The 23,751-nt window shown below is 38.5% G+C and overlaps 1 long non-coding RNA gene across 1 annotated transcript; it reads left to right on the top strand.

Moving 5' to 3' along the window:
- The first annotated feature begins 21,244 nt into the window (after positions 1-21,244).
- Positions 21,245-23,416, top strand: LOC122222579. The gene is made up of 3 exons (XR_006203797.1): positions 21,245-21,290; positions 21,988-22,077; positions 23,335-23,416. It is a non-coding gene; the product is annotated as an uncharacterized LOC122222579 (long non-coding RNA).
- Positions 23,417-23,751: the final 335 nt, after the last annotated feature.

Here is a 23,751-nt window from a genome sequence, read left to right as displayed (position 1 = left end):
CAACAAGGCAAATGTAACATTCCAGAAAAAATGTTGAAAGCTCAAAGTAGGGCAGTGGCAGTGGTGATGGGGAGGAAGGGAGAAGAAAAAGAGCAATTTAGGAAGCAGGTCAGAGGAGGCTTGGTGATTATTTAAATTCAAGGGATTAGAAAGAAAAAGTTGAGGATGTCCCTCCTTTCTGGCTTGAAGTGAGGTCTGTGTCTGTGCCTACAAAAATCAAAAGTTATTCATTTCTCTTTAACACCTAATTTATTTTATTCTGATCACTAGTGAACAAACTGAATGACAATAAATGCCCTTTCTACTAATCTTTTGAAGGCCATGCAATAAGACCTTTCAAGGTAGAATATAAGAATCCATCATATTGTCATAATAAAGTCTCCAGGATCCTTATTGATTAAATAGAAACGTAACTTGCAAAAACTGACTGTAACTTTTCAACGATGGTTGCCTGGCCCAAACATCACCAAAGAATACCTACTGGTGGCTCAAAGTAGAATTAGCTTCGCCTGTTCTGAAGTTGCTATTCATTATTCATTGTCTTTGTTTTAAAAAGAATTGGAATGTGAAAATGTGCAGTCCTCAATAAAAATCAGCATATATTAGAAGATACTCGCTCTTTATGGCTGCTGAATATTATAAAGTTAGAAGCAATCACAGGGAGTTGTGCTTGCTGCTGTATTTTCCCCGCAATATGGAAAAGGCACATTGGACCCTTAGATCCATTCCCTAAGAATTAAAGGACTGGAAATGGTTTGACTCTTCACTGAGTCTTCACTGCCATATGAGCCTGGCTGAAGATGGCACTCTGAGTTGAATTGGCACAGCTCTGCGGCATTGGAATGGTATTTCTTGACAGGGTTGGATGGCATATGTAGTTTTGTATATTGTTCTGGTGCTTCTTAAATCAAGTTGCCCAATTTAAGTCAAACAAATGTTCTATTCTCCACCATCCCTTCAAATCAACCAATCCTTTGCTTGGTCAAATCATACCCCACTGACTGCTCTGCAAATTTTCCAAGGTGCTGAAAAAAGACTTTAATTATAATAGACATTTATAAAATAATACATTCAAGTATGATTTTAATATTTGTATTTATATTATTCCTATAGTAAATAATTTTTTAGTGAGTAAATAAGTAAACTTTCAAATCTGTATAAAATAAGTGACTATAATTGAAAACAAAAATGGTTCTCAGACCTCAAGTCAGTTTCCATATTGCTTTATTTCCTGAAAAAAAATCTACCTGCATTTGTTTAATTTATTCAAAGAATATTTAATTCATCACTGTAACATTTGTGCAAGAGAAGACACCAACTTGATACACTGAGTGTTGGGCATTTCCTCTAGCATTATGAGTAGGCAAGTCTTCAAACTACTGTTGGTTTGTTCTTTACTACAGTAAGATTTGGCAAATTTAAGGGAAATTTTGGATAAATTTGTCTTAAAATTTTAATCTTGCATTTGACCTCATAAGGGTGCCTCCACCATTATCATTATTGATCTAGATCATTTCTAAGATTTTCCACCAGTCACTCAAATGCAAGACCATAGTCATGCCCTATTTCTCCTGCATTCTTGGATCTTATCCCCCAAAGCCTGCCAGGCAGATTTTTGGCAAAATTGGACTCATAACTGATAATTCCTAGTGTGTGGCACCACAAGGAAAATACCTCCATTTTGACAATGGCATGGAGTAAAATGTGTAAGTTATTAGTATCTCACAAATCATACCAGTTGGGTGGCATCTAAGGTTACCTGAAGCCATGCAGGAAGACAAGTCACATGATATATAGAATATCTGGGCCTATAAAAAGTTCTAAATGATGATTTAAATGTCTTTAGAGTTTCTAAGTGGGAAAGGGAAAAGTTCTGATCAAAGGATTAAAATTTAATGAAGTGGTTAAAGTTGGTGTTATGTGTTTACTGAATGTGGCCACCTCCACATATTCATATATTGAAATCATAACCCCAAATGTGATGGTATCAGGAAGTGGAGCCTTTGGGGGGTGATGAGGTCATGGGGTAGAGCCCCCATGAATGGGATTAGTGCCCCTATGCAAGAGACCCCAAAGAACCTTCTCACTGCTTCTTCCATGTGCAGACACAGTGAGAAGATAGTCATCTATGAAGTAGGAAGAAGGCCCTCATCTAACAGCACATGTGCCCATGCCTTGGACTTCCGAGTCTCCAGAACTGTGAATAATAAATTTTGTTAAGTCACCGGCCTATGGTATTTTTGTTATAGAAGTCCAAAAAGATTGACAATTGGTGTCAAAGCAGAGTACCCATAGGGAAAACACTATCTGGATTCCCATGTTCCCATTTCCATTTACCTTCCCTCAACATTTTGTGAGGTTTATATTATAAAGTGGACACCCCGGACTTCAAGGCCTTTCCCTACTTTTTATTTCCTGGTGGGGAACCACCCCAGCTGTACCATCATACCACTGCATGTTCAGAACCTCTCCTTTGGCAAGTGCTCAGCAGATCTCTGCCCAGTAAGAGGACAGAATATGCCTATGGGCCATTTACACTAGCAGAGCTCTCTATTCTTTTACCTTGAGGCTTGTTGCTGCTTTGTGGTCTCCAGCAGTTTGCTTCAGGTATTTCTTGATGTCACTTAATTTTTTTAAGGTTTTTCTTTGAGCTCTGACCTGTGCACTCATTGGAGAACATTAGAATTGTTCCATCCTGTTTTAATAGGATCACTCTTTCTAGCCTCTTAGATAATTAGGAGAAGTGGAGGAATATATCCTCCAGGTTTGGTCGTTTTGGAAACATGAAAATTCTTTAGTCATTGGATCATCCTATTTTGCCTCAGATAAATCTTCTTGGATCTGATAAATAAGACTTTTACTCATTTTTTAATGTTTAGAGTTTTTTTCCCCCTGTGGTCAGTATTATTTAGATTCATTTTCTTCTTCTCCTTTTCTTTGCTTTTATTTCTTCCCTCTAGCTCTGCTGCCAGCTCCTGCCAAGTTTCTTTATCATCTATCTCTACAGCCAACTTAACTTTCTGAGCCAATGGTGTCAAAGCAGAATGCATATGGATGCTGTCAATCTCACGTGATGTAACTTGGAATTAATTTCTGATGCCTACCAGATATTTAAACTATGATTAGAGTAAAACTTGGGTGGACCTACAGTCTCTAAAGTGCTCTCTCCTTAACTCTCTATTCTCCCTTCTGCTCTTTTAGATCAGATGGAAAGCCTGAGTCTGCCTATAACACAGTATGTCTTCTGCTTTTTCCTCAGCTTCTTACCTACCTGTTTTCTAGGACTTAGGCCCACCCCCACATTCCAGCCCCACTTGTTCATGGTACCCCCACATTCAGCCCCACTTGTTCATGATCTAACACCTTAGCACTTGCTAATCCCTTGCTTCCTATCCCTTCAAATCACTGCTGCTCTGGTCCTGCACAGAGGAGAGGCTATCTTCAAACCCAAAAGCAGCTATGTCAGAAAACTCTCTAGCATTCGCTGTGTACACTAAGACCAACCCTCACATTTGCTGGGGCCCAACATGAGCTTGGACAATATTCTCCGGGTATGCCCTCACTCTAGCCAGACAGACACTTGAACCAACTTGGCCAGTGCCCTTTGTCTTAGTAAATGAGCCTCTGTATGGCTCAAGCTCACTGTCCACCCACCCTAGATTTCCCTATATTAATGCCTCAAACCAAAGCTCATGTGGTATCATCACACCCAATCTAGATCCTGTGCATTCTCTCTGAATTCACTTTTCATTAGATACTAGCTGACAACCTGCTTATTTCTTTAGTCTTTTTTTAATATGAAAGCTATTGTCAAATTGGTTTCCATACAACACCCAGTACTTATCTCAACAGGTGCCCTCCTCAATGCCCATCACCCCCTTTCCCCTCCCTCCCATCCCTCCATCAACCCTCAGTTTATTCTCAGTTTTTAAGAGTCTCTTATGGTTTGGGTCGCTCCCTAACTTTTTGTTTAGTCTTATCCTCTCTTTTAAATGAACCCTCCCCAACTCCCCTACCACACAACACACCAGCTCAATAGAGAACATATTAAAGAAACCTCAATTTCATTATTGTTGAATAACTAGTTAATGAGCTCTTTAACAGAATACACGTGCATCACTAAGGCTTTAGAAGTTTTCCCCCCTTTATCTTGTTTCCTCAGAACTCAAACTAAAGTAGCATTAATATTTATTAACAATTCACTATTTGCTAGTCACTGGGCTCATAATTCAGTAGTTATTCAACCTTCACAATGTCCACATGAGGAAGATACCATTTTAACCCCACTTTCTCTGGAAGAGCATTAGACTTGGAAAGAGTAAGTAATATGCCTATGATCGTCAAGATAATAAGTGATAGGGTCAAGATGTGAACACTGAGTTCTTGCTCTTATCCTCAATTACACTCAGTATCACATGCCCTAAAAGAAATGTTCCTTATCCTTTACAACCTTTTAAGTCCCACTTAGGTATTAGTTTCCCAGGAGATATTTAACTCATTCATCAAAGATTTTCTGAGCACTTAGTAAGTGCCAATGACTGTATTAAGCCCAGGGGATATATCAGTTAACTAAAGAGGTAGGAGCCACTCAGTTGGACTCAGGTATAGACATATGTCTTCTGACTTAAGGAAAACATCTGCCCCAAAAGGAGGTGATCAGTGTCTTGGGGAAGGTTAGGCTCCTCCACAGCAGGATCCAAGCACAGATGGCCATATTATGTCCCCTGTGGCTGGGGCTTTCACCATAACTTCTACATTTGGTCATAAATGGGGCATTTTAAGTTAATCTACTGAGACTCTGGAATGTCATAACCAGAAAGGACAATTGAGGTCATCTGGTTTAACTGCCTTACTTTAGAAATGAAAATAAATAACGTGCTGAGAAGTTAACTTTTCAAGATGACATAAATGTGTAGTGAAAAAAAATCACTTTTTAAATAGTTTTCCTAACTCCCCATCGAGTGCTTTTACTCATACATCACACAGTGTCCAAAGGAAAAAATGGGGTACATGTTGAAGCCAGAATCTCCATGGCTGTAGGCAAAAATCTCCTGACCATGGATAAGCTTCTCAAAACTAAGCTCTTTATTTTAAGCCATTGCCCATGAAGCACTTCCAGAGTTTTTCAAAGTGGTATCTAATAATTAGGCAATGGGACATATGTAGATTTGTAGAACCAGCACATAATATGACTGGTTGTAGCCAAAGGTGTACAGACTTAGTACCCATCTCCTGTTTGAAGTGGGCAAAGAACGAGAAAACTTAGAGAACCCTATCTTGGCTATCAAGCCTTCTTATTAATCAGTATCATCACAGATTTCTCTTTTCCAGACCCTCTCATTCATACTCACCTAGCCAGCATTGTTGGGTTTCACTATTGAGGATATTAGGTTAGCATGAACTCAGTTCTGAATATCCACTACATTCCCCTCATACCAGTTTACCACTTTTGCAGTTTATCCTGGTGTTTAGGTGTATAATCTCTTTACCTCCCCCATCCCACCCCTTGCCGTGTAGTTTTTTTTTCCTTCTGACATACTTGCTTTGTGCTATATTTAACTCCTGTACATAAGCATTAATATCCAGCCACACAAGTGAAGGTGCTGCTGTGTATTACTTCCACCAGGTACAGTAGGGGTTTATTTGGCTAATTCTCTTTGGGGATAGGGAAACAGATGCAAACACAATAAGAGAAGGGCTGAACCTTTTCTCCACAGTATACCGAATACAAATCTTTATAAGATTGTTATGTGCATGATTTTCTTCTTTTGCTTTTTACCTACTTTTTGCCTTTGGTTTTGGCTGGCACACAGAGCAACTTACAAAAAGGAAGGCTCACAAATAAATGTTCCCCTGAAAAGAACATTCTCTTAACATAAAACGAAACACAAAAGATCAACAACATAAATTGTTCTTATAAGATTTCCAATTGCCTAGAACAGTGTCTGGTATATAGTGTGTACTCAAAAAATTGTTTAATGAATAAAACCAGATGTGATTTCTTCCCTTCTGGCTAGTCTCCCTTTGGCTGGATAGGAACTCCACCTATGCTGAGGAGGTCAAGACCATGAACCAAAGAGAGGGTATATAGTCATTACAGGCTATTTATTGATCCAATTTCTTCTGTCTTTCCTTTTTAACTTGTGATTTCTGAATCTTCTCCTCTTCCATATTCTCCTTCCCCTCCCCCTTTTCCTTTTTAGTGCAAGTCTCTCATTTGCCTTTTTTATTTACTTAAGCACTCAGACCACAGTGCTTTTTTATTTTTAGATACAGTAAATCATTGCTTTATTAGAACAAAAAACTGATGTATTCATGGTTTTTTATCCAAGGCAACTTTTTTGTTTTGATTTGGCTTACCTTTGTTTTTGTGAGAAAGAAAATCACAAAATGCAATATTTATTTGATCCTTAGGTGGTAAAAATTTTATTTAATGGACCTGCTAAATATATAAGATTATAATTTTATTCAGTTAAGGAAATGGAGATGGTCTGTGGGAGAGGAAGAAGATGGCAGTATATGGGAAAAAGCACTAGGAGGGGCAAAAACACTCCTAAGTAACAGAAAGAGGTGAGAAAGACAAGTAGACTGGGAGGAAAGTGGCTAGAGACTGAAAAATCCATAGAAGGAAAAAGGTTCAAAAGGAGGGGAGTCTCACATGGACTCTCAAAGGTCTTTCTGGAGAACTTTTGTGGGGAGAACAGGGCAAGTGTAGAGGGCGATGCTCCTCTCTGCTTCACATCCACCAGAAACACAGAGGCTGTTCTCTTTTATGAATCTTACTCCCATCCTCTTGGTCCTTCAGCTGCTTCAGAGAGGACGCCAGCTGGAGCAAGAGGATGCTTCTAGGATGATATCCAAAGTCAGAGAACTCTGCACAGAAGCTGTTCTGCCTGTTATAAATGAGAGCAACTCAACTGAGGGGATTCTCAGCTAATAAAAACCTACCCACTAAAAAAAGTCTAGCCAGAGTTGATAGTGCATATATCGAGTGACACCCAGCCTGTGTCCACTCTAACTGGTCAATGCTGATGCTTTATTTATAAATAGTTTAAGTATTACTAACTACCTTCAGATAGCTAGGAAATGAAGTCATTATTTTAGATCACATGTGCCTCTAATTCTTTTAAATATATTAGTATAAGCAAGTTAGTTTCATTCACTCATTCACCCAACAAATGTTTACTGAGAATTTATTATTGCCAATGTGCTAAACAATGGGAAATAAAGTTTAAGATAGAATTGATGACCTGATCTCAGGGTACTTTATAGAACATTCTTAAAAAATTATATTTTGTTCTGCTTTTAGTAGGGAGCCAATGAAAAGTTTTAAACAGGGGAGCAGTCCAGTCAGACTTCTACTCAGATACATCACTTTGATATCCAGATATAATTATGGACTAGGTCAAATGGCTGTTGCAATAGTATAGGTAAGAGTGATAATCAGTTTGACCAAACCTGGAACAAAGAAACATGAGAGAGGCTTAAAACTAGAAACAGTAGGACATGGGGACACCTTAACTGTTGAGTGTTAGAGGAGTAAAGGGGGCAGGATAGTTCTCAGGTTCCTGAATGAAATGTGTGGAATGTATGGATTGCTTCAGAAGGAGGGATCCAGTCAGGGGTAGAGATGGGTGGAAAGGAAGTGAGGAAGGGGGAGAAGAGCAGAGTGCTGCAGGTAGAAATGAGAACCAGGTAGCACTGAGACAAAGGCTGGGGAAGGTAACAGAGAGACTAAGAAATTATGAGCACAGTTAGAAAGAGAATCTGGGCAGTGCAGTGAAGTTCTGAGTGATTCAAAGTGGAGACTAAGAGTGTAGTTTTGTTTTTTTTTTAAAGACACTGAAATAGGAGACAGAATGATATAGTGGGAAGTGGGTAGGGTTTGGAGTCCAACTGATATGAAATTAAAACAGCTGTCACTTACTTGCTACAAAATCTTGCACAAGTTACTCAACAATTCCCAGATTTTTAAAAAACTTATAAAATGGAGACAATATCTTGTACATAGGATTGTTCTGAGTATTAAAGGTTATACTATGCTTAGTGTTTAGCACTATTCTAGAAGGTTCCTTTCCTGATTTTCTCTAGTTTTACCCTCCTCCAGGCCATCAACTTCTGAGTTCATTTTCTTTTTTAATTTTTTTTTTTTTTTTCAACGTTTTTTATTTATTTTTGGGACAGAGAGAGACAGAGCATGAACGGGGGAAGGGCAGAGAGAGAGGGAGACACAGAATCGGAAACAGGCTCCAGGCTCCGAGCCATCAGCCCAGAGCCTGACGCGGGGCTCGAACTCAGCCCAGAGCCTGACGCGGGGCTGGAACTCACGGACCGCGAGATCGTGACCTGGCTGAAGTCGGACGCTCAACCGACTGCGCCACCCAGGCGCCCCCTGAGTTCATTTTCAAAAAAGAGGTTAGATGAGACTAGTGCCCTGCTTATCATCTCTCATGGAAATCCTTTACCTACAGTATAGAAGCCACAAGTGGTCCTTTGTGGTCTAATCTCTGCTTATACTTTTAGCCCATTTCTCATCACTTTGGTACCTCACTCCAGCTACACCACATTTAAAGCATCATCTTTCATATCTTCAAGTCTTAGAATAAACTGCTTCCTCTTCTTAGTGTCTTCATCTAGTTCTCTGATTATATAACCCTTTATCAACTTTTGAAGACTTAAGTTCAAGACACAGATATCTATGTAGATGTCTTAGCCTGATCCCTAGTCTGCACTAACCTCCACCATCCACACATCAAAATATAGATTCTACCAGTTGTTCTTAAGCAATATTTAATTATTCGTTCATGTGTTTAATTTTCTCCCACCCAACAGACTGATACATCCATAAAAGCAAGATGATTTCTTGTTGTATCCTCAGTAATTTTACAATTAGTTGTCCAATAAATGTCTGTTTAATTAATGCCTGATTTTAGTGTAAAGCCATGGGTTCCACAGGTTAAGCAGGCACTGCTTAAACATTTTAAACCACATAAACAAAGGATAATTTAGGACAGTACTTTCTTGGGAGTCTTGTGGTCAGTTGCCTCCCCTGAGATTAGATTTGAGGTTCAGATCATTACTGTAAGGGCAAGATCCAGGCCCTAAAATCCTATTACCCTAAAGGTTTATTCCCAGCCCCAATTTCTGGTCCAGAATGGAAGTCAGAGAGAGGAGGCACAGTGTGGTAGTTAAGAGCACTGGATGCTGGAGTGGGACTGTCTGGGTTCAAATCCCTTTCACTGGCCATTACTAACTATAGGACCATGGACTACTTATTTAACCTCTCCATTGCTCAGCTTCTTTATTTATAAAATGGTGATGATAATAACAGGACATGCCCCCTAGAGATGTTAGGAGGATTGGGTGAGTTAATACAAATGAGAAGATTAGAACAACTGTCACATAATAATAAGACTTAGTTTACTGACTTGTGACTCCTTTTAAGGATATTAGTAGCTGAAGTTGTGTATATGTATATACACATATATATGTATATATATACACACACATGTATATATATACAATAAATACTATATATACACACACATGTATATATATACAATATATACTATATATACACACGTATATATATACAATATATACTATATATATACACACGTATATATATATACAATATATACTATATATACACACACACATATATGTGTGTGTGCGTGTGTGTATACATGTGTGTATACCACTTTGTGCATATAAAGTTAGTAGGATATAAACCATAGGCCAATAGAATTTCATGAAAGTCCCAAGGGAGATCCAGATCATATACTGACTCTGAAATCAGCATGGGCTCCCTATCATCTTTTTGTCTGAGCTTCTGTGCTCCTTCTCCAGTGATGCCAGTCAACAAATATTCTAAAATTACCTACTATGGTGGAGGCACTGTTCTATGTACAAGGAGTCAAATCCCTTCTATTCAGAGCTATTTAAAAGACCTTTAAAATCAGGGAGATTGCCCATGATTTTTGGCCTTAAAAGATCCTTACAGCTAGGACAAGGAACAATCTGTTTTGTTTTTTTTTTTTCTCCCTGCCTTATCTATCTTTCTTTTTTCTTTTCTTCCTCTCTTCCTTTCTAAAATAGCATTCTCAACACGTATAGGTACTATGGTGATAGCTACCATATAAATGTGGAAGAGAGAACAAGAGAGGAGAAGGAGGTAATTAATTGTATAAGGCTTTCTTTAAGAAGAAGAAAGGAATGAAATTATGGAGAACCTATTTCCAAAGAGGCAGAAAGGGTGCTGTGAAAGACATGCTTACAGTCAGACCTAGAACACAATGCTGACACCAAAACACAGTCCACTCAATTCTTACACCTGATTATGCAAAGCAGCCCACTTTCCCTCCTGCTTTTCCCTCTCTATGTAAATAATTTCTTTATAAATGGGAAAAATGGAGAACAAGCCTTTTAAACAGTTGTCATAAATTAGAATAAATTGCATTAATTCAAAATGTAAAACTAGGAGAGCCAGGAGAACATGCAACATATTTTCCCCAAATAACACTGTGAACAAGCACAAGTGTATACTTTGGGCATATGTATATCTTTCCTCTGACTGACAGCCTGAAGGAGATAGTCCATGTGATTTTTATGTTGCTGAGGTGGAAACAATCTTTATTTGGATTGAATAGCAGAGTAAACAGGAATGAATAAGAGACACAAAAGTTTACAGTACAGATGGTTTCCGATTCTTTTTTAAAAATTGCATGCGTTTTCAATTAAAAGCGCATTTGCCTTTTGTTCTAGTCGACTGTCCTAAAGACTTTTCATGGTTGTACACCACAAAAAATTAGAGGTGATCAGTAAATCGTGTTCTGTGTTTAATAATGTTACACACACTAAATACAGGCAGAAGTTTATCTTCTCTACTTTTTAATCTGAAAAGATTAAGTTTATCTTATAGTTCTGTAAGTCATTAAGGAACTAAAAAACTTTGTGATAACAAGCTTAGGTAAAAAAAAAAATAATAAACTAAGGAGGATATTCATATACACACAGTGTGTGTGTGTGTGTGTGTGTGTACATGTATACCCATGTTTTTGGAGAGAATGGGTATAAGATTTTAATGATTCAAGGAAAATAGTAAAAAAGTGTGCCAAAAGTGGTTTCCAGAGACACAGAATAATTTGCTTAAACTATAATGACACCCACCTATGAGCGGCATACACCTGTGCCCCTAAAAGCCTTCTTCCTAGAACTGGAAGAGTGTTTTGCTTCCCACACAGTCATCTGGCTCTGTCATCGAATGAACTGCCTTGGGTGACACAAGGAAAGGGTAACATAACGATCCATCTTCAGTCGACAAATCTGCCTTACCTGTGGTGAGAGGCAAAAGGCTATTCTGATTGAATTATCTACAACTCTTTTATAGTAATGTCAAAATGTAAAATAAAACAGCACTACCTCAATACTCATTAAGCATTTTTTTAACTTGCATAATTATGGCAGTGAATCACGGCTTATCTTTTAACCTATGTTAAACATCGCCTTTACCCCCCATATTTTTTGACCACAGACTCTAGGGCAGTCAAATGCTCTAATTCAGGGGCATTTGAGAGAAAAGAGGACAAACACACACGTCTGACTTTCAGGCTCATCCTTGTTTCTGCAGGCTCTTCTGTCTGCCTTGAAAAGGCAAGTTATGGCTCTCAAGGGTGCTCTAATCTGGAACAATTCCCACAAAACAATCAATGGTAAATCATTATTTCTTTCCTTTCCCCAAAGAACAGGATGCACAGAAAAAAATGCACATGTAGTAAAGAGTTGAAAGCCTAATGCACATAGGAAACTCGCCGCCCCTCCAAATCAGCACATCAGGCCACCAGATACCAGTCTCAGGCAGGAGTTAGTCATCATTTTCTTACATGAGCCATGCTCTCCTCCCTGGATTGATGCATCTTCTTCTCCTCTACATAAAGAATTAGCAGAATAAAGTAAAAATAAGAGGACTCTGGGGCCGCAGATGGCTGACCAGCTGTTTCTGAGTGACTCCCCATGCATGAATCAGTGCCTCATCTGAGCTTTAGTGCTTCCATGTTTGGGGGACAAAATATTCTGCATTTTGGAAAAGTAGTTCATGGAAAATAATACAGCAAACTAACATTTATAGAAAACCACAGTCATCTTGTAACAAATGTCCTAAATTATGGACTCAGAAGCAGATCCAGTTTTACCCAAGGTTCTCTGTCTACAGTGCCTGTAGGTTTTTGTTGTTGTTTGTAACTGTGGCTCCTCCCAACCCCCACCCCGAGTGCCTCTTTTTTAATGATACACCACTTTATATAATATACCACACAGAAGACAAAATTTCAGCCCGGAGAAGAGGCAAGCGGTGAGGGTGGAGGATTTAAAGGGCTTCACTTTTCTGTCCCCTTTGGAGATTCATCTTATATATTTTATTTAGTTTGATGGTAAGATTAATGCTTCTGAAAGCCTCCTGGTTCCCTTTTAAACAACATTCATTTCCCAGTGCTTAAGTGCAATGTTGGGGGTATTGACAAAATAAAAGTAGAACGGAACTTTATATTCCACCCTCTTCCACTCTCTTTCAATGCGGAAGTTTCTGGCAAGGCAAGAGCTTCACTGAAGCCTTTTCCTGGTTGTTCTCTTTAATTTTAGATGATTGTTTGATGTGAATGTCTCTAAGAGAGTTTATTTTAATACGCAGAGGAGCAGAGATAGCTCCAAATGCCTATTATCAGGAAAAAGGCATTATATGTGATGGGAGAGTAAGAAACCTTCTGTGATCATTTTTATTCAATGAAAGCCATTCCTTTGGGTGGGAGAGTCAAATGCTAGTACCCACACATGCTGCATGCATACCAGCACGAGCCGGAGGAATGCAGATTTCTGTATCTGAGAGCAGCTGCTAAGTGAAATGGAACGTCCAACAGATGGCTGCATTGTCATTGTTGGGGGAGGAGGAAGGGGAGCTATTTTGGTTTTTCTGTTGAGGGTGTGTGTGTGTGTCTGTGTGTGTGTTTAAAAGGATGTATTCTCCTCTACCTGGATCTTTCCGGTATTTTCAAGGGCTTTTTTCACTTTGAATCTTAAAAGTGGAATAAGCACTAGAGATCTTCTGGTCATTTGACATGTAATGGGAAAGGAGAGAGATCAAGGGCACATAGCTTGTTAGAGCCAAAACCAGAACTCTTTCATTAAGCCATACCACAGAGAAGTCATGCATTCTACTTACTTGAGTACTGGTATTTAACATCAATACCAAAGCTCAAGAGAAGGAAACACTCTATCATCTATAGTTTCATAGTCTGAAAAGTACATGTATATTATTTGCTTTTAAAATTTTATGATGAAATTGCCTTGTAATTCTCAAATTGGAAGAAAGAATAAGATGCTTCCTAAGCAAAGTTCTATCAAGTCTATATTACATATTTTATTAGATGTTTGGGACAATATGACCAAATATAAACAACATGCTATAGAATTTTACAATTCTATAGTAGTTTCATATTCCATAGTATAAGTAGTTAAACTTGTAAGTCAAAGCTTGCAAAGGCCATGCTTAAAAGGCAAACAGAAAAGTGTTGAGCTCCCATCATGACCTGTCTGCAAAAGGCCTCTATCTCCCTTATGATGAGAGCTTTGGGTAAGTTGTAAAGTCACATGGCTCACCCATTGGTTCATGTTTTTTTCCAGAAATAGAATCAATAGAGAACAGACAAACCCACAGTTGCCAGTTTGTACAGTCTTGTGGTTTCTGTCCGGGCCTACAGACTCGAGCAGGTCTACCAGATAATGAAGGCAAACTATTTCAGTTCCTGTGGGTCCAGAGCGCCTCAGCATAGTTCTGGTTTCAAACAAATGAATAACAAATTAAAAGGTACAGTAAAATAAGGGGGTGGTTAAAATATATTAACTAAAATCAATGGAGGAGAAACATAGTTAAAATCCCTGCATTCTCAGCAATAGTCTGTGATGTATTTTGTTAATCTCTTAAAATTTATGTTAAAAGCCTTTTAGCAGAAAGTCAATATATTTGGGTAGTTGAGCAAGTACATCATCCTGTACTGATGGCTGCATTAAACATGATGCAGAGGCTCCATTGTCTTTAGGAAAAGAACAGGGGGTCCATCCAACGGAAGTCCCACCTCAAAGAGACCAGAAGCTTTTCCCAAAACAGCCTGTGGAGCCAAGCCCAGTATTATGCTCTCCTCCTCTGCCTTAGGTTCCCTGCTGACGTCAACTGGAGTCCTGGAAATGAAGCAGGATCCGAATACCAGAAGCATAGCCTAATAATAGAGCAAAAATGGAGAGCAGATGGAAAATAAAGCTTCTCGATAAAGTGAGACCTAATGTTATAAATTTGTTCAGGGAAAGAAAACAACAGCAACAAAGCGAAAAGGCCTGTAAACAGACTTATTGGTGCTAAAATTCTAGAATATGGCTGACTAGAAAAGCACCTAGATACTTAGAAATCGCCCAGAAAAAGAATGAAAAATAAACAGGAAAACAAGCAAAATCAACTTTTGGATTAGTTTGAAACACGGCTACTAAATGTGCCCAGGGTTGAAAATGATACCAAACCCGAACTAGAAAACTAAAATAGATGATTAGCAGCTTCCTTTACCCATGATTTGTACATAACTGCACCATTGTATTTGCATCCCACCTTGAACAGTCAGCTTATGCCCATGGATAAATTTTGCTGGGACAACACAGGTGTAAATTCTGAACATGGCAGTGAAATGGTTTGGGTCAAAAGTAAAAGTTTTTTGTTTTTTGTTTTTTTCCAAAGGTGCCCTTTTATACCCAGAACTCCTAGAAATGTTCTTACAAGTTACTTACCCCTGCATCCCCATTGTGTGTGTCTCTCTCTCTTTGTATGCAGTCAAAGCCATCAAAGTCTACTACTTTATCTCTTGGCATGGCTTTGACATATCCAAACACTCCATTTAATTTTCTGGGATGAGCAGCAAACTCTTGAAACAAACCTCCTCTTAATTTTTCCTGTGTATACATTTCTGTAGACAGAAATTTTTAGATCTTAATCATCTTAATAATTGGACTTGTAAACATGTTACTTTTTTATATAGACAAAGAAGGCTCAAAGACATTAAGATTGAGCTGTAATTTCAGACTGTAAATACATGTTCTATCAGGAGACCATGAAGGAACATCAAATATGTTCTATTTGAGAAACATTCTCCATTTTCTTATAAGAATGACCTTCTGGTTGGAAAAGTGATGAGGTAAAGTTTTAACACAGAGATACATTTCTCTTATTTTCACTATTTAACCACTGACAGGATTAAGGGGGGGAAGCCAATTTTAAAAAATATTTCACATTTTTGTCCTTTTACTCTAATGGTTTCTGAACTCTGTTTCTAGCATGCATAAAAAGAAATCTTGTTTCTTCAGGTAGCCTTCTTGGTTCTGCCTCTTCAACCTCTTTACTCTGCCTAGCCAACATTTTTCTTTGAGTCTCATTTCCTTGAGCTTTGCTTGATCTTGTGAACCTGACATTTCAGACCCCACCTCACTCCTAGGGAGAGTTCCCTTGCCTTGGGCTTCAACTTCAGTCTCTATTCCTCACCTTGAGACTCAGCATGAGCCCAGTCCATTCCTTGCCAGGCTCCTAGATGCCCAGTCCAACAGAGCCCCAGGCCTCCTGCCAACTTCAAGAGAAGATATTGGACACCCATCTCTGTTTGGAAGGTCCTCAACCAGATAGATCACAGGGAACTTATTCTAAAGTAATGAACCACTGATACAGTGTAAAAGTATGGACGTACAGACATAAGAATCACAGATGAGTTTTGAGTTAGAAGACACCTAGAAGTCATTTATTTAATAAGAGAGGAAAGTGTTACTTAAACCCAGTTGATAATGTAGAATTTCTGTAAGAAGAGAGTGATATAATGTATATAAAGTGTTTTATAAACTCTATAGCACTATACTGTATGCATAGTCAGTGTTTGTCTTCTAGGTAGTATGTTTGAGAGTTATTCCAGAGATGCTGCCATTACTCAAAATGTTTTAAATCTCTTCCTTAAAATTGTCATCTGAGGCAGTTAAGATTGTCACTGTACAGTCACATCTTGTTCTTATCAGTAAAGGTATTATCCAGGGCTCAGACATTCATCTCAGATTTAATCTTAAATGTCTTCAAAGGCAGAAACCATGTCTGTCTTGCTCCTTGCTCCTGGTATACTGCCTGCCACTTAGTAAGTACCTAATAATTATTTGTTCAAGGAGTTTTTTTTTTTAAAGATCTAACCCACCCTCAGAGAATGATGATTTGCTATGATTGATAGGCAAAGTCTCTGAAGACATTTCAAAAGAGAATTTCCCAAATAAAAATTATTTTTGAGCCATAACACTGTTGTTGGAATGAGTTCAAGGTTATTCATTAGAATGGGACAACATTCATTGTATTTACACATCTGTGTTCTGGCTGACCTCTTTATAGTGTTGCATTTATTTATATCTCACCTTTTTTTTTTTAAGGCATTTTGAAAAACAGCAACAAAAAGAAACCCATAACAATAACGTTAATAAAATAAAATAAAATAAAATAAAATAAGATAAAATAAAATAAAATAAAATAAAATAAAATATAAAATAAAATAAAATAAAATAATGTCGTTATATCTCAGATATGAATGGCAAAAAGCAGCCCACAGGGTGGGTCCCTTCTGGGTAGTTAGCTAAGGAGTGACAGTAAGTAACAAGAAACAGAGAACAAATGAGGCTCGCACCGTCTCAAGCACATGTCTGCATGCCATCTGGCCCTTGTTCCCTGTTGAGTAAAAGAGTTACTTACAGCCAGTAAGAATGCAGTCATAAGGAAACATTCGAGGGTGACTGGGGTGACGAGATTCCCAGATTGATACGGAGTGCCCAGGAAGAAGGGCATCTGCATGTCATGGTAACCAATCATCACTGTTTTTTGAGGAATCCGTGTGACACATAAAAGTGAGAACAGTCCCTCTCCGGTAGGCTGATGTTTTGTTTGAAAAGGAAAAAATGAGCACAATACTGAGTGGGGAAGGCATATTAATCACAAGACAAGGTTGTCCACCTTTCTCACATGTGAGTTACTCTCAGGAGAGTCTAACAGTAGTGATTTTACAACTGTTCTAAAACTCATTAGGCACAAAGAAAAAGCCCAGTTCACAGCACAAAAACATGAACTTTCTCCCATATTTCAACTAGTTCCAGTCTACAGCATCCTGGCCAGGCTAGGATGAGGTTATATATTTTATGAATCCTGTTGGGCTTAGGGCTTGCATTAGTGATTTCTCAGTGAACATGTTTACTTGTTCTTTTTACTGCTCTCTGAAACACTGGATTAAGAACATTAAAATAGGTCCAGCTAAAAGCATAGCAAAATGTGGTACCTCATAAAAATGAAACCAAGGAGTGTTCAGAAGAAGAAATAGAGAATGCTGAATTTCTCACCAGACCACCAGCTTATTCATTTTGGAGCTACTCTGGTTTTGATGAGGACCAGAGCATGGGTGTCATTCGTGATGTGTGGTATCCACAAGAACAATAAGTCATTTCTTTTCTAGAAATAAGTTATTCCAGTGCCATAATAAAAAGAAGGAAGTATTACTTGAATTCTGAATGGTTGAAAATTTGAGTTCTGTCCTTCAGCTAAGGAGAAAATATCAAAGGCAGCTTCATGCCTGCTTTTCTGTAATCTTTCCTAGAGAATTTTGGAACTAGCATCACTCCCTTAAATCCTACCCCAAGACTGGGTTCTCGTACAATCTCCACTTTGCCTCGAGAGTAAATTTCTAAACTGCAAATATGATTCTGTAACTACAGAAGTTAAAATTATTTTATGTCATCCATGTTACAGACTGAAGTCTGATTTCTAAGCTTAACATATGAAGATTTGTAAAAAACTGGCTCTTTCTTATCTTTCCGACCTCACCTCCTATAGCTCAAGCATGTACATTCTAAGCTCTAGCCATAAGGAATGAGTCCATGATTCCACTGTGTTCACTTATACCTCTCTTCTCTCAGAGGAAGACATAGTTTCATTCACCCTATTTTCTAGAAAACTATTCATTCTTCAAGACACAGACTCTCATTTTCTCTCTGAAGACTTTTGCCATCATTCTCACTTTCACCCCTAACCATGCAGACTTAAATACTGCCGTATACACTTCTAAACACTACAAAATGTTTTGAACCATTTTGATGCCATTTTGACTTTGAGGGCATTTTGGGCCTGCTGGTATAATAACATTAACCTTCACTTCCAAAGTGACAAAGCACATGAGCATATATCCAATTCCGCTCTATCTCTATGGCTGTTCTCTATCCACACCCCACAGGGTAATGACCTGCTTGAAAAAGATTTGGCTTTAATTACTGTATTTGTCTGCTCCAGCTGCCATAACATAGTGTCATGGACTGAGTGCTTAAATGACAGAACCTTATTTTCTCACAATTCTGGAGGCTAGAAGTCCATGTTCAAGGTGTCAGGTGATTTGGTTTCTGGAGAGACTCTCTTCCTGGCTTATAGATGGCTGCCTTCTTGCTATATCCTCACTTGGCCTTTCCTCAGGACATGTGACGTGTAAGGGAGAGAGAGAGGGAGAACAGAAAGAGCAAGAAAGAGACAGAGAGGGAGGGAGAGGACAAGGAGGGAGGGGAAGAGCTTGTTCACTGGTTTCTTTTTTTATAAAAACACTAATCCTATCAGGTCAGGGTTCCACCCTTATAATGTCACTTAATCTCAATGACTTCTTTACAGGCCTCATCTCCAAATAGAGTCATACAGGGGGTTAGGGCCTTAGTGTATGAATTTGGGGGGACATAACAATTCAATCTAAAACAATCACCTAATGTTCTCAATATCCAACAGAAGTCCCTCCAATGCCTGTAAACATTTGTGCTTTGATTAAATGCCATAACACATAAACAGAGAATGAGGAAAACTGGTCAACTCATTAATCAATCTAAAGTATATACTCATTTATGTATACCATGTACAAATCCCTATTATAAACATGCCACTGTTCTTAAGGAATTCATAATCAAGTAATCTAATTGAGAATTTAAATAGAAGTAAGTGCCAAATAATAAGCAACTACAGGGTAAAGGAAAGGGTTTAGACTCAGAAAACAAAAGTGAGTTCAAAATCTAGCCCTGCCACTTACCATCTACATGACCTTAAAGTAAGCTGCTTAATTTCTCCAAGCTTCAGTGCCCTTGCCTTTAATAACATGGCGACATAATGAAGCAAGTGAGAGAGAGTTCATAAATTCACTTTTGGAAATGCTAACACCACATACACAAATAGAGGTGTGGCTATGCCCTTAGAGAAAGCTCCTTTGACAGGATCATTGATACCTCCTTTCTTCCTAAGTGGGGAGGGCAGCTTTTTTGCAGGGCGTCGCCTCCCTATAAGGCAGGCCCTGCTGCATTAGCCACATTTGCACTTGCCTTTAACCATCACTCTCAAAACAGCGTTTTATGCTAGTGCCCAACCAGGGAAAGAAGAGCTCTTGCTCATGTTCTACGTTTGCTTTCTTGCATGGAAGAGAATCAGCATACTTCAGTTCTGAATCAGAGAAAGTGTGGCAAAAGCAGAATGAAAAATCCCTCACAAACAAATACCACATGGGTTACTTCAAGGCTCCACGCACTCTCGTGGAAACACTCAAGCACTAAAAGTGTCAAACCTAACACTGAAATGACCGAGTGATTTAAACATGGAGGACACCATACAGTGAAAATCCTTATTAAAGACCTATTAAATATGTCATCATGTGCTATAAGCAGAGAATTATCTGTCAATGATGGAACATTCACTCTGTAGTCAGTAGAAAAAGGGAAAGTTGACCTTGCCCAATTGGTAACTATGGCTTTCACCTTACATTCAGCAACTATCAGATGATATTCCCAAATCTTAAATAAGTGTGTGGTATTTGCCGAGTTCATGGCAGCAAATTAAGTCCAGGTGGAGCTGCACAGGAAAAACAAGAAAAATGGCTCCTCACCAGAAATAAGAGAGGAGCATGGGAGGACAGATTCAGACACCCCAGGCTCCCAAACCCCCTGTTGAGAAGAAATAGACTCGTGTGTGTGTGTGTGTGTGTGTGTGTGTCACACCCCACAACCCCCCATATACACACATGCACGCCACACGCAAGCACACGTTATTTATTTATTTATAAACAGCCTCACTTCCTACCGACACTGGCAATGCTCTCCATTTTCATTACATGTTGAAGACAAGAATTAAGGGGTAGAAAGAAAAGAACTGTGCATTCAAAGCTCAGCTCCAGAATTGGCTTTGTATTTATTATTGCATATATATCAAAAGCAACAAAAGACCACAGTGAAAGAAATAGACTGGGAAAACCTAAATTGAAAATGTAACTGAAGCATCATGAACTGACAAATACAGCTTTTAATACGTTAATTTATTTTCTTTCTGCTCCTTAACAAATGTAAAGGTGTCAATGCATATAAAAAATATCGCTTGAGCTGCTAGCAAAATACTAAAGCTAAAGCATGAGGTGACACTCCCAGCTGCAGGAAATGTAAGTCGCTTGTCCAAATCACTGAGTGGTCAGGGCATGCTTTACAAATCTCTTAAATATCTGCCTCCAAGCTCCTCACAAGGGAGTTCACACAGGCAGAGACATATTTTTTCTTCTTAATCACGTACCTTTTAAGATTCATAATTTGGGATGAGCAAAAGGCTCGGCAGGAGGTGGGGATGAATTAAAAACCATAAAATTGATGCTATCACTCTGATTGACACACCACTAGTGCAGCATACATTTCCTGTTTGTCAGGAATGAAAGGTGTTCACATTCTGTAATAATACCTAATAATGTTTTGGAAAGACAAACTGCTGTCTGACTACATTTTAGCAAGATGGATTTTTTTTCCCTTTCTGGCAGCACTGAAATCAGAAGCTAGAGTATATATTACAACCCTTTATAAAAGATGACCTAGATATTTAATAGCTGCAGCTATTCCAGTCCACTACCTGGACCTCCCCAGGTCTCTGATGCTATATTCTAGTATGCCTGAAATCACCATTACCCCTTAAGACTAATTCAAGAGAGTGTCCAGGGAGCTAGCTGTCCAGCACTGCCATAATAAACTTAAGGGAACAAGTATCCTTTGCTGCCTATAGCCATCTCATCACGAAATTGGCCAGCCCTCTACTTATCGTTTGTCTAATCTGACAATTACTATTCTTTGCAGGGTAATAAAGAGAATCTTGTACATGTGGATCAGGAGACCTGAATCCCTCTAGCTGCCATGTCTCTGACTAGGTAAACATGAACAAGCCACTTAACCTGTCCACATTTCATACTCATTATTTTAAAGAGATGCTTCCACACGCCTTGACTATCTGATGGGTTGGTGAAAACACAAAAGCAAAATGACAGTTTTGTAACTTCATCATTTAGATCCTAAATATGAATTTATGTTTGTTAAACAAAGGATCTGGGGGATTTTGAAAGTCATCTATTTCTGGGGTGATAATTAAGCCAAAGGAAGAGGAAAGAAACAGTACAACACTAGATCTTATATGACAGGACTATATCAGAAAAAAATCAAATATAATTATAGCCATCCAAGAATTACTTCTTTGGCTCCTTTGAGCCAAAGATGTAGTCGTCAACTTACTGCCCTATTATTATCAGTTGTGTTCCTATTGAGTATTGATTGAGTACTATATATTGAGTACCTAAGGTCTCAAAATATTAAAAGCAGTATTTTGGGGAAAGGAGAATAAAGGGAAAACATGAAATAATTCTGAAAATTTCAGGGGGAAAATGGAACAGGAATGTTTGTGTTAAATATTTTAATGACACATTTTTGCATTTTAATCCCTGGGATTCTGCTGGTTCCAAGGAAGATGTCAAGAAAATAAAAATGTAAAATCAGTGTAATAATAATTGTCTAATAATACCAATTTACAAGTATTGGGCACTAACTAGAGTCTGAATAATCCTTTGTCTCCAGAATTATAAACACAGATTCTGATACTTTGGAAAGCCTAAGGAAAACTGACCTAAACGAAAAAGGGAGGATATTACGTAGATCCTGCTCTTGGTAAGAATACTGTTGCAAAAGGATCAAAAGTACTTCTGAATACAATTTATTGCTGTTGTTTTTGCTAAATCAAATAAAGGCTTTAAGCAAAAACAGGTTTCAAGCCTTCTGCTTATAATTGCACTTCATGTGACTTGACAATGCTGATTCCTGTGTAATTTTTTAAATCCATGTTTGGTAAAAAAAAAAAAAAGAAAGCACTTTTCTACCAGTTCTTCAAAGTTCTAATAAAATCAGCTTGCTGGTGAACATGCTTACAGACACAGTGCAAATTTAGTCCTAGAGAAGCTCAGCAGTCACTCTACTACACCCAGTTGGTCCATGCTAAACCTGCAAGAGTTATGGTGCAACTCTTTCAGGATTTGAATGTATTTCAGTCATGGCCTGAATTAAATTATATGCACTAACACTGAAGTTAAAAAGAGAATGCATGGATCACCGTCCCCATAACCTTCAAGAGGCACTCCATAGACTGCTGTCTGTTTCTTGAGTTAGATTGACAGAAACTGGAAGGAAAGCATGAGCAAAAGGGATCTTGAGTGCCATCGGCTGAAATTTACCTAAACCCCCACAGCAAAACATAATCTGGAAGAAATAAGAGGTTCACCTTTTGGTTCTAGTTAATGATAACTTGAAGGTTGGCTTAAGTAATATCCATCCCTCTACTTGCTAAGTTCCCTAAATGTGGTTCTAAAAAATAATGTTAAGTATTCAGGCCAGAGATATTTATCAGAAGGATGTGATTTAAATGGCTATGTACCTCATGGCAAGCCTTACAGAAAAATATAGGTACAAATATGCATAAGTCATATTTATATACTTTCTATAAAATTAGACTGGCATTAATTAAATGGCAGAAAAGGCAATGAGAGCATTGTTTGGAAGGTAGCTTGTTCCAAGTTCTGATTATAACTTGCTTCCCAAAGAAGGAGCCGCCCACAGCTTAGAAGACAGATGAGAAGATCATCATCACAGATTTGCTGTGAACAGCTCTGCTCAGCTCTGTCCCTGCCAGACTTGGGGCCACACATACCCTTCTAAGAGGGCTAAAGAAGATTCACAAAGAGCACTGCTTCTTGCTCCAGCTTTGGCAAGAGCAGAGGATGATTTTGTCTTTCGGTAACTTGAAACCTTCCTGTAGTGCTGAGAAATGCTCTCAATAGCAAAGTTGTTATCCTCATCATTACACCTAACATTTACTGAGCATTTACTACGTGCCAGGCACCAATTGCTTTGCATCTCATCTTATCTTCACAGTAATCCCATGAGTAATATAATTACCCAAATTTCATGGAAGAAGAAACCGAGGCCAAAATTTGCCCATGGTTACAAAAAAATGGTGAGTGCCAGCGCTGGGACTTGAATTCAGACAACCTCATTCTTTGAGAATCGTCACTTTTTGTAATCACATTTTAGAATAGTTTAATCAGCTGCAGACAACCCATGGATCAGGCATTTTTAAATGCCACCCCACTTACAAATCTCTTCCTATTTATTCATTAATTGTTTGAAGAATTAAGAGTGCCAGGAACTGTCTTAAGCACTGGGAATTCAGCATTGATCAAGGCAAACTCTCTACCTGTGTCAAGCTTACATTCTATATTCTGCACACATAGCCTCCTTTATTCCTTAAAATAACCGTGTAAGTCTGAGCCCCTTAGTATCACCCACTTT

Source organism: Panthera leo, chromosome A1, assembly GCF_018350215.1.
Source record: "Panthera leo isolate Ple1 chromosome A1, P.leo_Ple1_pat1.1, whole genome shotgun sequence".
Classification (NCBI taxonomy): domain Eukaryota; kingdom Metazoa; phylum Chordata; class Mammalia; order Carnivora; family Felidae; genus Panthera; species Panthera leo.
This window is presented reverse-complemented; position numbering and strand designations above follow the sequence as displayed.